General features: G+C 45.4%; 1 long non-coding RNA gene across 1 annotated transcript; it reads left to right on the top strand.

The window, feature by feature from the left end:
* Window positions 1-4788: 4788 nt before the first annotated feature.
* Window positions 4789-5429, top strand: LOC143757235 (uncharacterized). Its single transcript, XR_013210454.1, has 2 exons — window positions 4789-4942; window positions 5246-5429. It is a non-coding gene; the product is annotated as an uncharacterized LOC143757235 (long non-coding RNA).
* The last annotated feature ends 7080 nt before the right edge of the window (window positions 5430-12509 follow it).

Here is a 12509-nt window from a genome sequence, read left to right as displayed (position 1 = left end):
ACTTCCTCAAGCCCCACTCGCGGCATTATTTAGAAGATGCAGCTGCGGTGAGTTACGCCTTTTTCACACATACTCCGTGTGTAGTGCGTATGCGGAGCGTTTGTGGCGCAGGAGCAACGCGCAATTGTGCTTTCACATATGCTGCATTTGTGGTGAGCAACTGATCTACGGCTGTACCACAAACACAACATTTATTCTCTATTTTTAATTTCAAATCAATATTTTTTATTATCAGCGACTTTTATCAAATAATACAAAAATGTTTCAGCATTGCGATTCTATTTGTACACAGTAGTTACAAAAAATTATTATTATTCAATTCATTGCTTCTATATAGATGTATTAAGTTGCTCAAACAAGTGGCAAAACATTTAAACATGTAGGCCTACTTATGTTAAAATCGCAAATATTTTAATTTAAAACATACAATTGACAAAAACAACTCTCTCATACCTTTTCTTTTGCATTTAAATATTTTTAACAAGAAATATTGTGGGTCACAAATAACGTACTCGGTTACTAACGTAACCTCGGTTCTCCCTAGAAGAGGAAACAAGTACTGCGTAATATCTTACACAAGGGAAAAAACTCTTTTCCACGAGATATTGAAGCCAAATAATTATCCTTAATTTTGAATTAATGTAAAACGCGTTGCAGCAGCATGCAGACATAGGAAAAACGGCTCACGTGCATAATGGCTGCCCTGCGACAACTGCAGCAGCCTTTCGAGAGAGGCCCCTTGTGACGTCAGATCCAATGGGGGCGCTTTGCGCCCACTACGTCACGTCCCGCCGAAACGGGTGTGGCATGGGCATATAAATATAGCTCGATGGCTGATATAATCTGGTTTTCATAGCCGAAGCGAACCAGCGTGTTGCAGGCACGGCAAAGATACGCACTTCTCATTCCCTCTACTAGAGAGAACCGAGGTTACGTTAGTAACCGAGTACGTTCTCTTACGAGAGGCTCTCTCGTACTGTGTAATATCTTACGCTAGGGGAACACAATGTAAAACGCCGTGCGTGCTGGGATCCAACACCAAAGTCCCAAGGGCAGGTGCCGGGGGCTCATGTAGTGCATAATCACCAGGGACTCACAGAGAGTCTGAGAAGAGAGGCTAGAAGCGTCATTCCCTATAAGTAGCATCCTCAGGGAGCTAACTACATCAACAGTGTTCCACACAGTCAGGGTGAAAAATATCTGGCCTGAATTGGGTAACAGTATGGGTCTTATTTAATGCTCATGGGGTAATTTTATCGATCAACTAGCGATGCTCAAGCGGTTTCAGTATTCTGAGCCGAAGCAACGGGGCAGACAGTACAGATTTTTTAGATCGACAGTAGTAAGGAGGGGACCTCTAGGTTATAAAACCTTATAAATGTAGACGGCGAGGCCCAGCCAGCCGCCATGCATATATCCTGCAAGGTAATCCCGCTAGACCACGCCCACGATGAGGCCATGCCTCTTGTGGAGTGCGCTCTGACACCCAAAGGACACTGCAAGCCCTTAGAAGTGTAGGCCAGCGCTATGGCATCAACTATCTACCTGGATAGGCTCTGTTTCGATGCGGCTAGTCCCTTAGCACGTCTGCTGAAAAAAACGAAGAGCTGCTCAGTCTGTCTGAAAACAGACGAGCAGGACACATAAGCTCCTAATGCCCTGACAGGGCAAAGGAAGCCTGCATCCTTTTCCTCGTTGTAAACCGGCAGGGCAGAAAGGGAAATAACCTGAGCCCTGAACGGTGTGTTGAGGGATTTAGGCACGTACCCGTGTCTAGGTTTTAGTATGACTTTCGGGTCATTTGGCCCAAATTCCATAAACGTTGCGCTTACTGAGAGCGCTTGTAAATCCCCTATCGCTTCACTGAAGCGAGAGCCATAAGAAACACTGTCTTGAACGACAATTGTTTCATGTCTGACAAATGGATTGGCTCGAACGGGGCACCTTTTATGGCTTCCAAAACCGTAGAAAGGTCCCACATGGGGACTGAAGGGGGTCTGGGAGGATTCAGCCTCTTAGCTCCTTTAAGGCGAGACACGGCAGGCAAAAACATCGTTTTTTTTTCACTGCTCAATTTTAAGATTTTGGGATATTTGTCTTCAATAACATGTCTTCTTTCAGACTTGTGGTGAAAAAAAGTCAGAAATACACATTCAGGTCTTTATTTTACTACAATTTGTCTGTTTGCGTCTGTAGATTTCTCATAAATTCATCCAAAGTTGTCGTTATAAATCATCCCTCTGGTCCGCGATCGCGATCTGCACCCTGTCATCACACACACCGTTAGAAAGCTCTTTCTCTCGTCTACAATACTGCCGGATCCAAATATGGTCATTTCCTTTTTATCACCAACCAATCGTGAAAGTAAAACGGGGATGTTACTCTAAATGCGCAATCTCATTGGCTGATGCTAAATCTTTAAAGCCCGTTTTCTCAAAATGACTTTCTCTCATACTCCAAGTCCGTAATCTCCACTTCAGTAGCACCTATATACACCAACCTTTCCAGTCTTGTACCTAGTTATATTATGAAGACATTTCCAGAGGGATTTGTAAATATATTATTCCTAGCCTGATTTATATAACATTTTATTCCAAAAAACATGGCGAAAATATTTTTTTTAAGGCTATTGGCAGTATATTCTGATTTACAGGATAACAAAAGTAGATATCCATAAATCCCTCTGTAATTTTTCCCCCATCTAATATGTGAACACAATGAAAAAATAATTTTGAACCTGGCTTTATCCAATACTCAGATTTCGGTTTTTAAAATGTATGCAAATTAGCGCATATTTAATTAGATAATGCCTCATTTGCATATTTAAACATTAAATTACAGAAAACTTGTAATACATTTTTTTTCTCATCTTAATGTAGGAAATCAACTGACAAAGTTTCATGGTGATATCTGCTAGTTAAAAAAATTACCCTATTCACCTGTAGTGTCTCGCCTTAAGGAAACGCATAACCAGATCGCCCTTCCATAGTGACTGGCCAAAGGCTGGTTTAGTAAACGCTGCTATGGCCGACACATAAACCTTGAGCGTGGATGGGGTTCTGCCCTTATCCAGTAGCTCTTGAAGGAAGGAGATAACTTCCGTAACCCCACAGTCTGGGGGTGAAAAGCCTTGAGCTTTGCACCAACCAGAAAACACAGACCATTTTGAGGAGTAGAGTCGTCTAGTGGACAGGGCTCTACCCTGCATTATCGTGTTTAACACTCCCTCCGGGAGGTTAGCGGATACCCATTGATGGCCCATGCATGTAGGGACCACAGCTCTGGGCAAGGATGCCAAATCGAGCCCTTGGCCTGAGAGAGGAAGTGTTTCCTCATCGGTATTGGCCATGGGGCAGTGCTGGTCAGCTGCATCAGAACTGGAAACCAAGCCTGGTTTATCCAGAGCGGAGCCACAAGCAGCACTGAGCATTCATTTTCCCTGATTCGTTCCAATACCTGAGGCAGGAGCGAGACGGGGGGGAAAGCATAGAGTGGGCAGCGGGGTCAGACGTGGGCCAGCGCATCTCTGCTCTTGGAGAAAAACGTTGGACAATGAGCGTTTTTCTTGGGATGCAAAAAGGTCTACCTGCGCTCTGCCAAATGTTTCCCACAGCAGTAGGACCGTCTGCGGGTGCAGAGACCATTCTCCTGCTGGAACATTGTTTCTGGACAGTCTGTCTGGTCCCAAATTCAGGTGATCTGGCACATGTGCTGCTCTTAGTGAGAGCAGATTGTGCTGAGCCCAGACCAGGAGGCGTTCCGTCAGCCTGTAAAGGTTTCGGGACCTGATGCCACCCTGGCGATTTATATAGGCCACCACTGACATGTTGTCCGAACGGACCAAGACGTGGTGACCCTTTATCTGGGGACAAAAACGCCTCAGCGCGTTGTCCACTTTCCAGACAGTTTATGTGTTGGAGCTTCTCTCGTTCTGACCACTGGCCAAAGAGCAGCACTCCCCATCCCGAGATTGAGGCGTCCGTGGACACCACCTTCACACTTGAGGGAGTTCCAAGGTTTACACCTGACTGATACCAGTCGATTGCTCTCCAAGGTTTCAGAGCTGAGATGCATTTCTGATCGACCTTGAGGCGGAGCAGACCGGAGGCCCACGCCCTTGGTGGTACTCGCGCTCTTAGCCACAACTGTAGTGGGTGCATGCTAAGCAGACCCAACTGCAGTACTGAAGATGCTGACGCCATGAGACCCAGCATTTTCTGAAACCTTTTGAGCGGGTCTATAGTGCCGCAGCGGAAGGATTTCGTGGCGCGCTGAATTTTCAGTCTGTCATAGACTGTGTCCTGTGTTCTGTGCCCAGAAAAGATATTCTCTGACTGGGAGACAGCAAACTTTTCGCCCAATTGACTGTGAGACCTAGATTCTCAAGGTGTTCAAGTAATATGGTCCTGTGTTCTATGAGCTCTGAGTGTGATCGAGCTAGAATCAGCCAATCGTCCAAGTAGTTCAATACTCGCATGCCCCGAAGTTTCAAGGGCGCGAGAGCCATTTCCATGCACATCGTAAATGTACGGGGTGCCAGGGACAGGCCGAACGGCAGGACATGACGTAGTGGGCGCGAAGCGCCCCCATTGGATCTGACGTCACATGGGGCCTCTTTTGATAGGCTGCTGCAGTTGCCGCAGGGCAGCCAATAGGCACGCGAGCCGTCTTGCCTATGTCTGCATGCTGCTGCTGCAACGCGTTTTACATTAATTTAAAATTAAGGATTATTTTTTGGCTTCAATATCTCGTGGAAAAGAGTTTTTCCCCTAGTGTAAGACACAGTACGAGAGAACCTCTCGAAAGAGAACTCGTTTTTCCACCTCCATGAAGAGACTACATCTACATCCATTATGTCACGTTGTTGAGGTACTGTGTAGTTTTCCTTGCTTTAATTACCCCGGGCTTAAAGTTAAAAAGAAAATGACTGTGAAAAATAGTAGTATAATTTAATTAAATGCATTTATGGTGAGATTACTTTATTTTCATGTCAATCCATGTTCATTTCATGTCAATCCATGTTCATTCTGACCACGAACCATGCGCAGTCACTTTAATTCAGCACGTGCAGCACAGCAAAAATAGACTCGGTGCAGAAAGGATCTCTGCACTGCTGTATTCACACCGCACCTGGAACGCATTGCCGGACCGCATCCGCGTGCAGTGTGAAAGCTAACCTGTTAACATGGGTACGGGAAAAAATACGCACTACATACGCACTGCAAAGAGAGTATGTGTGAAAAAGGTATTAGCATAAACGACAACAAACAAAGTTAAGTCTGACACGGAGAAAGGGACCGATGGCCAGCCGGCCAGCCGGGGTTCGTCTATGGGAGAAAAAGAAGAAATGACATTTGGAAAAACTTTCATTTCATCATGTGTGTACTTCTAACATGTTTGTTTGGTAAAATAAATGTTTTAAATTCAAATCAGAGCGTCTCCCGTGGTGTTTTCTTGAGTCTTTCAGGTAATAATAATATAATAAGATAACCTTGTTTGAATTGGGTTTGGCTAAAAGAAAATTTTGGTCCCCTTTCGTTGTCACTCCGAGTTACATCGGATGACAACGAATGGGGTTTCGCTTAGAACACCTATCGACTTTGAGTATTACAAAACGAGCCAATGGCAAAGAAATGCCATGGGTCTGCGGAATTTGCATAGCGTAACTCCGCCCCACCTCGTTGGTATAAAAGGAGGAAGCCGGCAACATGCAGATGTGTTTTCGCTTCGGAGCCAAGAGTATTTCTTCACTCCACAGTCATCTCTGACTTAGCTCTACGAGACGAGCTTCTCTCTCTGGTGTTGGTGTGACGGCAATCTGCAGCGAGCTCACAGTGCCTGCTGATCTGTGCAGTGATCTTCCAGTGTGTGTGTGTCTCCCTCTGCGCTTCAACATCGCAGAGTTTTTTTCTCCTCTCATAAAAGAGCTTGCACGCGGCACATCTTTTTAAAGACGGGAACGTGATCATCGCATCATATATAGGTCGAGACTCGGTGAACTCGCAAGAGTGAGAGTCCCCTCATCCACCCCCTGATCTTCAGCTGGTGGCCAGGGTGACTTGAGGGTGTTGGTCTGGAACAAGGCGCCGACTCTGTGTACGCGACCCCAGCCCCCCTCTTTAATGACGGTGCCCGCTAGCGAACTGATGATTCCACGAGTCTACCCTCGGGTGGCCCGTGTGTTTTCATTTGAAGCTACAGAAGATGATGCTGTGTCTGTAGCAGCATCACTAGGTGGGCTTGATTCTTCTGGAAATGACGACTCGTCACAGCTGCCACCCTCTGGTGTGCATACGGCTGTGCCTGAGTCTGATCCGGAGATGACCACCATGCTTTCCCGGGATGATTGGTTTTTGGGTGAGGCAGCCGACCCGAACGTCTACGGCAAACCCCAATATCTTTCTTCCCGGACGTGCATGATGAGATCACGGGTCCGCTCGTTGGTCTCAACCGCCTCTCCTCCCCTCAGGGGCCGCTGCCCATGGGTACACTGGGGTCCCCCCGGTTGAACGCTCTGTTGCCATGCTACTGTGACCTCAGGGTGCTTCCCGGCGCAATCCGCAGCACCTGTCCAAAGCCTGTAGTTCTTTTCGTCTACACTAATCTGTGGCGAAATCCTATAGTGCCACAGGACAGGCAGCCGCCTCACTGCATCCCATGACCGTTCTGCTGGTCTACCTGACCCAGATGCTCATGGACATGCAGGAGGGCGGGACTGACCCGAGGCTCTTCAGTGAGCTGCCACTGACCTTGCTCTCCGAGCGACGAAAGTGGCCGTACGCTCTCGGAGTCAGGTGATGTTCACCATTCTGGGGCTGACCGGTCTGATGTGCACGATGTCGGGCGGACCCGTCTGCTCGACACCCCCATCTCCCAGGTCGGCCTCTTCGGCGGTGCGGTTGAGTGCTTCTGCCCAACAGTTCTCAACCGCCCATGAGCAGATTGAGGTTATTCTGCCTCTCTCGTCTCTGAGCATACAGAGTTCTCGGACGACACAGAGCTGTCCCAGAGGCGGTTGACATGGCGTGCCGTCCACGGACCGCTTCGCCCCTGTCCCCCTCTGTCGCAAGACCCCTGACAGAGCAGTCCCCCGTGGAACGCTGGTCCTTCCCTGGCCTCTTCTGTCAGGGTGCGGTTTTGACCTTGCCCCCACACCGGGCCGCTATGCCGTCCACGTCTGGGCCGGTCATTCCGCTTCACTGCACCACCGGGGGTTGGTTTGCAGCGATCGACCTGAAGGACGCCTACTTTTATGTCTCCGTTTTCTTTCAACTCAGACCATACCTACGGTTTGCTATCAGGGCGCGCGCATATCAGTACGCTGTTCTCCCATTCGGGCTAGCCCTGTCTCCTCGAGTCTTCACAAGGTTATTGAGGCAGCCCCTGTTCCTCCATGGGAACACGGGGTTCGCATCCTGAACTATCTCGGTGACTGGCTGTCTTAAGCTCACTCCTGAGACCAGGTTTGCGAATACAGGGACCCAGTGCTTCGGCACCTAGCTCGTCTGGGCCTTCGGGTCAACTGGGAAAGGAGTAAACTTTGCCCCGTGCAGAGGAGCTCTTTTCTCGGTATGGACTTGGTCGCCTTCTCCACTCAGCCATTGCTGGCTTGCCTGAGACTATCAAGCGCAAGAGTGCGGTTCCACTGAAGTTTTCTCAGAGGCTCCTGGGGCGTATGGCATCTGCAGCCGCCGTATGCCGCTCAGATTGCTTCATATGAGACCGCTTCAGCTTTGGCTTCGCGACCGAGTCCCGAGGTGGGCATGGCAACACGGCACCCTCCGAGTACCAGTTACTCCGACCTGCCGTCAGTACTCACCCCATGGTCGAACCTCAGTTTTATACGGGTCCTAGTGCCCCTGGAACGAGCTTCCCGGCATGTTGTTGTCTCAACAGATGCCTCCACGGGCTGGGGCGCCATGCGCAATGGACATGCTGTCACACTCTCATGTTGAGCAGAAATACTCCTGAAAAATTCAGTGAGATTTATCACACCAAGTGTTGAGCAGAAATGCTCCTGAAGTTCAGTGAATTTCTTCACACTTAGGTGCTGAGCAAGGTTGCTCCTGAAGCTCAGTGATTCTCGCATGTAGTGTTGAGCAGTATGGCATGTCTATTGCCTCGAGTTGCTGGCAGTACGCCTTGCCCTGCACCGCTTTCGGGCGTTGCTCAGGGGTCAACGCGTACTAGTCCGATCAGACAATACCGCCACAGTAGCGTACATCAACCGTCAAGGTGGTCTACGCTCGCGCTGTATGACGCAACTCGCCCACCACCTCCTCTTATGGAGTCAGAAGCATCTGAGGTCGCTTCGAGCCATTTTCATTCCCGGAGTCCTGTACTGTGCAGCCGACGAGCTCTCACGGCTTCAGCCCCTCCCTGGAGAATGGCGACTCCATCCCCAGTCGGTTCAGCTGATTTGGGACCAGTTCGGGGACACACAGATAGATCTGTTTGCCTCTCACGACTCGACCCACGACCCATTTATTCCCTGACCGAGGGCACGCTCGGCACGGATGCTCTGGCGCACAGCTGGCCGCAGGGCCGCAAGTATGCGTTTCCCCCAGTGAGCCTTCTTGCGCAGACCTTGCGTAAGGTCAGGGAGGACGAGAAGTAGGTCATTCTGGTTGCCCCTGTTGTGGAAATGTTAATAGTCATTGATCCCAAACAGGTATCATAAGAGAAAGAACCTATTCAATGTATAAAAGTATGTGTGTGTACGTGCTTGTGCGTGACTTTTTAGGAACATATGGGACAGGACCTCTGACCTTAGGGATGGTCAGTTTTGGCCAGTTTATTTCAGTACCAGTTTGTGTCTTTAAGTAGAAACTGAACAGCAGTAAGGACCTTATCTGAGTGGGTGAAAGGTACAGCGGGTGAGGAGGAACCTTGAAAACAGTATAAAGGCTGTCTCATATCTTCCTGTTGTGTGTCACTCTCTTGCACAGCGTAACTTCTGTGTACTAGACTGAACCTATTCTTGCAAGAATAAATACTTTTCTTTTTATTAATTTGACTCTGAGTGTCTCTTACGCAGTGATGATGTTTAACAGAATTTTTGCCACAACAATTTTGGTGTCAGAGTGGGGTTCCTTGGAAGTGCCTTCTGGACCTTAGAGCGGACGGTGTCTGGCCACCTGGACTGAGCAGTTCCAGCTCTACCTCGTAAGCTTGAGAGAGAGGGGCCGACCGCTATCGGGTCCGGGAGGGGCTCCACTGGAATCAAAAGAAAGCGAACCTAACCATATTGGCTGAGGGCTGTTTCTGTGGTACGTAATCTGAGATTAATTGAAATCTATATATAGATCAAGAGGTTTCAAACAGATACGAGAGAGAATTATCTGAGATTAATTGAGGTCTGTAACAGATCAAGAGATTTCAAACAGATAGGTAACCTGAAAATGAGTTGTTCCGCCACGGAGCAAATTGTTTTTAGGTACTGAGGCTAATTAGGGGGAACCAGAACAGTTTTTGGTAAACCTTAATTAGGAGGGCACTAATAGTGCAACCCGACCGATTTGGGTTAAAAGGAAAAATCGTGTCTGTTGGGGACGCCTAACAGATCAGGAAAACGCTTGTGAAGAGAAATCCACAGAGAACAGAGAAGCAGCCAATATGGGGAAGTCTCAAGGTAAGCATGCAAATTTGATACACCGGTTTTTGTATCAAATGAGAAAATTATGGGGGAAAATGTATGTTTTAGATATTGAAAAAACTGAGAAAATACCATGATTTCCCCAGGGAGGGAACACTGAGCACAACTAGACTGAAAGTAGTGCGAGAATCAGTTGAACAGGGCAGTGAGAAACAAAAAAGGTTGTTATGGCTGTGTTCAACATGTGTAAGCAATGTGGACAAACAATGGATCGTTGTCTTAAAGGGGCAGCTAAAAAGAACTGTCGAGAGAAATAGGGTTTTACTTCTTCATCCAGTAAATGGATGCATGACATTAGATGTCTAGAGAACTTAAATTTATATGATACGGATTGAAGTTGCAAGCAGTAATAAGGCTGTTTGTGTGAAATAGGGGATTGTTAACAAAACAAGGGAAAGATTGGAAATTCAAGTGTCACTACGACGGGTGAGAGACTTGATGGAAGAAGGAAGTGAAAAAAAAACAAAAAAAACAAGAAGGTTGGTGTGTGAGATATGTTTGTGTGGGGATTGTGTAAACAATCATGTACTGGTTAGATAATGAAGGAAATGGGATGTAGAGAAAAGAAAGAATTAGCATGTAGAACAGAGGATGCAGAAGGAACTGGCATGTAGGGCAAGATGGAAGGAATATAGTAGAAAACTATATGTGATGAAAATAAAATGTCTGACAGAATTTATGGAAGTCAAATTAACTGTTTAAATGGTATGAAAAATGAGTTTCAGAATAAAAATAAGGCATTGAGTATGATTAACGGGGATTAATGTGATATAAAGATAAGGAATGTTTCATTAAGCAAAATGGGGAAAAATTCTATATTTTAATGGTAAAATAATGATTGAAATTAGTTTTAGTTTTAGTTTGACAACCATTGTGTTTTGAACCTAGGGTCCAGCTATGCTGGGGGTACAGCAACAGGGTTTGCTTATTCAGCCCGGTTCCCCGATGTTAGATATGTACTTGTTCTGTAATTAGGGTTTTTGATGATAATACCAAATTAGTAAAATGTAAAGACAACTTTGACCAAAAATTCTGGAAATCAATTATGTATAATGTTGGATATTTGTTGATATTAAGTAATTGAAGCAAAAGATATTGTCTGTTTTATAAATGAAATTATGGGTCGGGGATAATTTCCCTGGACAAGTATGACTAAAGTTAAACGAAAACTTTGTGAAAACAACTTAGAATATTTTGAGCATTTCGAAGCAGCTTATGAAAATTAATGTTACGGCAGTCTGACCCAGAAATGTGAGTTCCTCTATACCACTCACCAGAAACCGCATTGATTGTATGGCTTGTTTTTCATTGTGACAAGTGTCTGCAACTATGCCAGGGGACGACACCCTGAAGAGAAGAAAATTAGAGATAAAGAGATAACGGGAGAGGGCTTTCAGGAGCCAGCTGATTCCATGAGTTGATTGCCATTATTTGCTGCGGAGACAGTAACAAAACTTAATTATATGAGGGACATGATGTTGGTTGCCATATGGGCAAGTAATATGTATAGAAGAGTTAATGTTGAGCTAATATGTTTATAACATAGTTTTAACTCCTGAAGGTCGTTAGGCATGGTGGTGGCTAAAGATGAAGACAGGCTTTTGTAGATTTGAGAAGAGTCTGGATAACAAAGGTGAATGGTAAAAGGTTAATGTAATAAATTTAATATTACATTTTGTCTAGATTACAGTCTAAGGAGGCTGTTGAAATGATTATTTGTTTATAGTGAGAGAGACTGCTTGAGTGGAGGAAAGGATGGTAACTGTGTCTGTCTTTTTGTTATCGGCCTGGTAAAGAACAAGATAGTGATAATGAACCAAAACAACCCAGCTGACTTTTCTAAGATGAAATGAATAATGAACAGACATGCTTTGTAACTGGTTAAAAGACCATGTAAAATTAGGTAAAAGCTACATTAAAATGTGAAGTTTAAAATCTTAATTAACATTTAAATCTTTTTAGAGATGATATAATGAAAAGCGAACATTAAAAATGAACAGTTAAAATATGTGTCTAATATGTGTGTGTGTGATGGTGACTGCACTCTATGTCTTGTACGTGTAAGTTTGGGGTACGAATACTGTGTCTGAATAGTGTGTATATTGTGTCATTAACCTCTGGAATGAGGTTTTATCATTACAGATGGGTTAAGGCAAATGACAAGTTTTAAGGAAGCTAATAGTTTTGAGTCAATCTGATGACAAGATGATGCAGAAAATGGGACGAGCTTTAAATGGATTAGTTATCCAGCTCTGTCTGCTACTGGTAATTATGAATCAATCTATGGATTAAAAGCATTTATTTAAATTGGATTTGTGAAGTGGTAGATCGTCGTCCATAATGGGTTGTGATAAACTAAAATGTTATAGATTTGAAGGCAACAACAAAAGTGACATATTGGCTAAGTCAATATCAAATTATCCAGAGAGTCCTTCACATTTATGAATATTGTGAACAAAAGGGGGGAAATGTTGTTTGACTGACATTGACCAAGTCTGTACAGCACGACCTGATCTGACAGAAACAATTGATGACTTTGAAAATGTTTGTAGATGACGGGCTTGAGAGACCAAACAACAGGCCTGAAAAGCAGGATACACTGTAAGTCTGAGGGCCGTTGCCCTCCAAATACTCTGATAAGAAGATGTGTTTGTGGCTTTAAGTAATATTTTTGTTTCAGAGGCAGAGAAAGATGTCTGGAGGAATTTTGGCTTTGGACAACATTTGGGATATTGTTGATGGCAAACTTTATCCAAACACCATTATGTTAGATTGATGCACGAGATGATTCAAGCATCAAAAGGGGGGATGGTAACAATTTGGATAACAATTGACAAAATTTGGTTTATTAAGG

Source organism: Siphateles boraxobius, unplaced genomic scaffold, assembly GCF_051911475.1.
Source record: "Siphateles boraxobius isolate OS27281-9 unplaced genomic scaffold, OSU_SipBor_1 30, whole genome shotgun sequence".
Classification (NCBI taxonomy): Eukaryota; Metazoa; Chordata; class Actinopteri; order Cypriniformes; family Leuciscidae; genus Siphateles; species Siphateles boraxobius.
The sequence above is the reverse complement of the archived record's forward strand: the minus strand, read 5'-3'. Positions and strand labels throughout refer to the sequence as shown.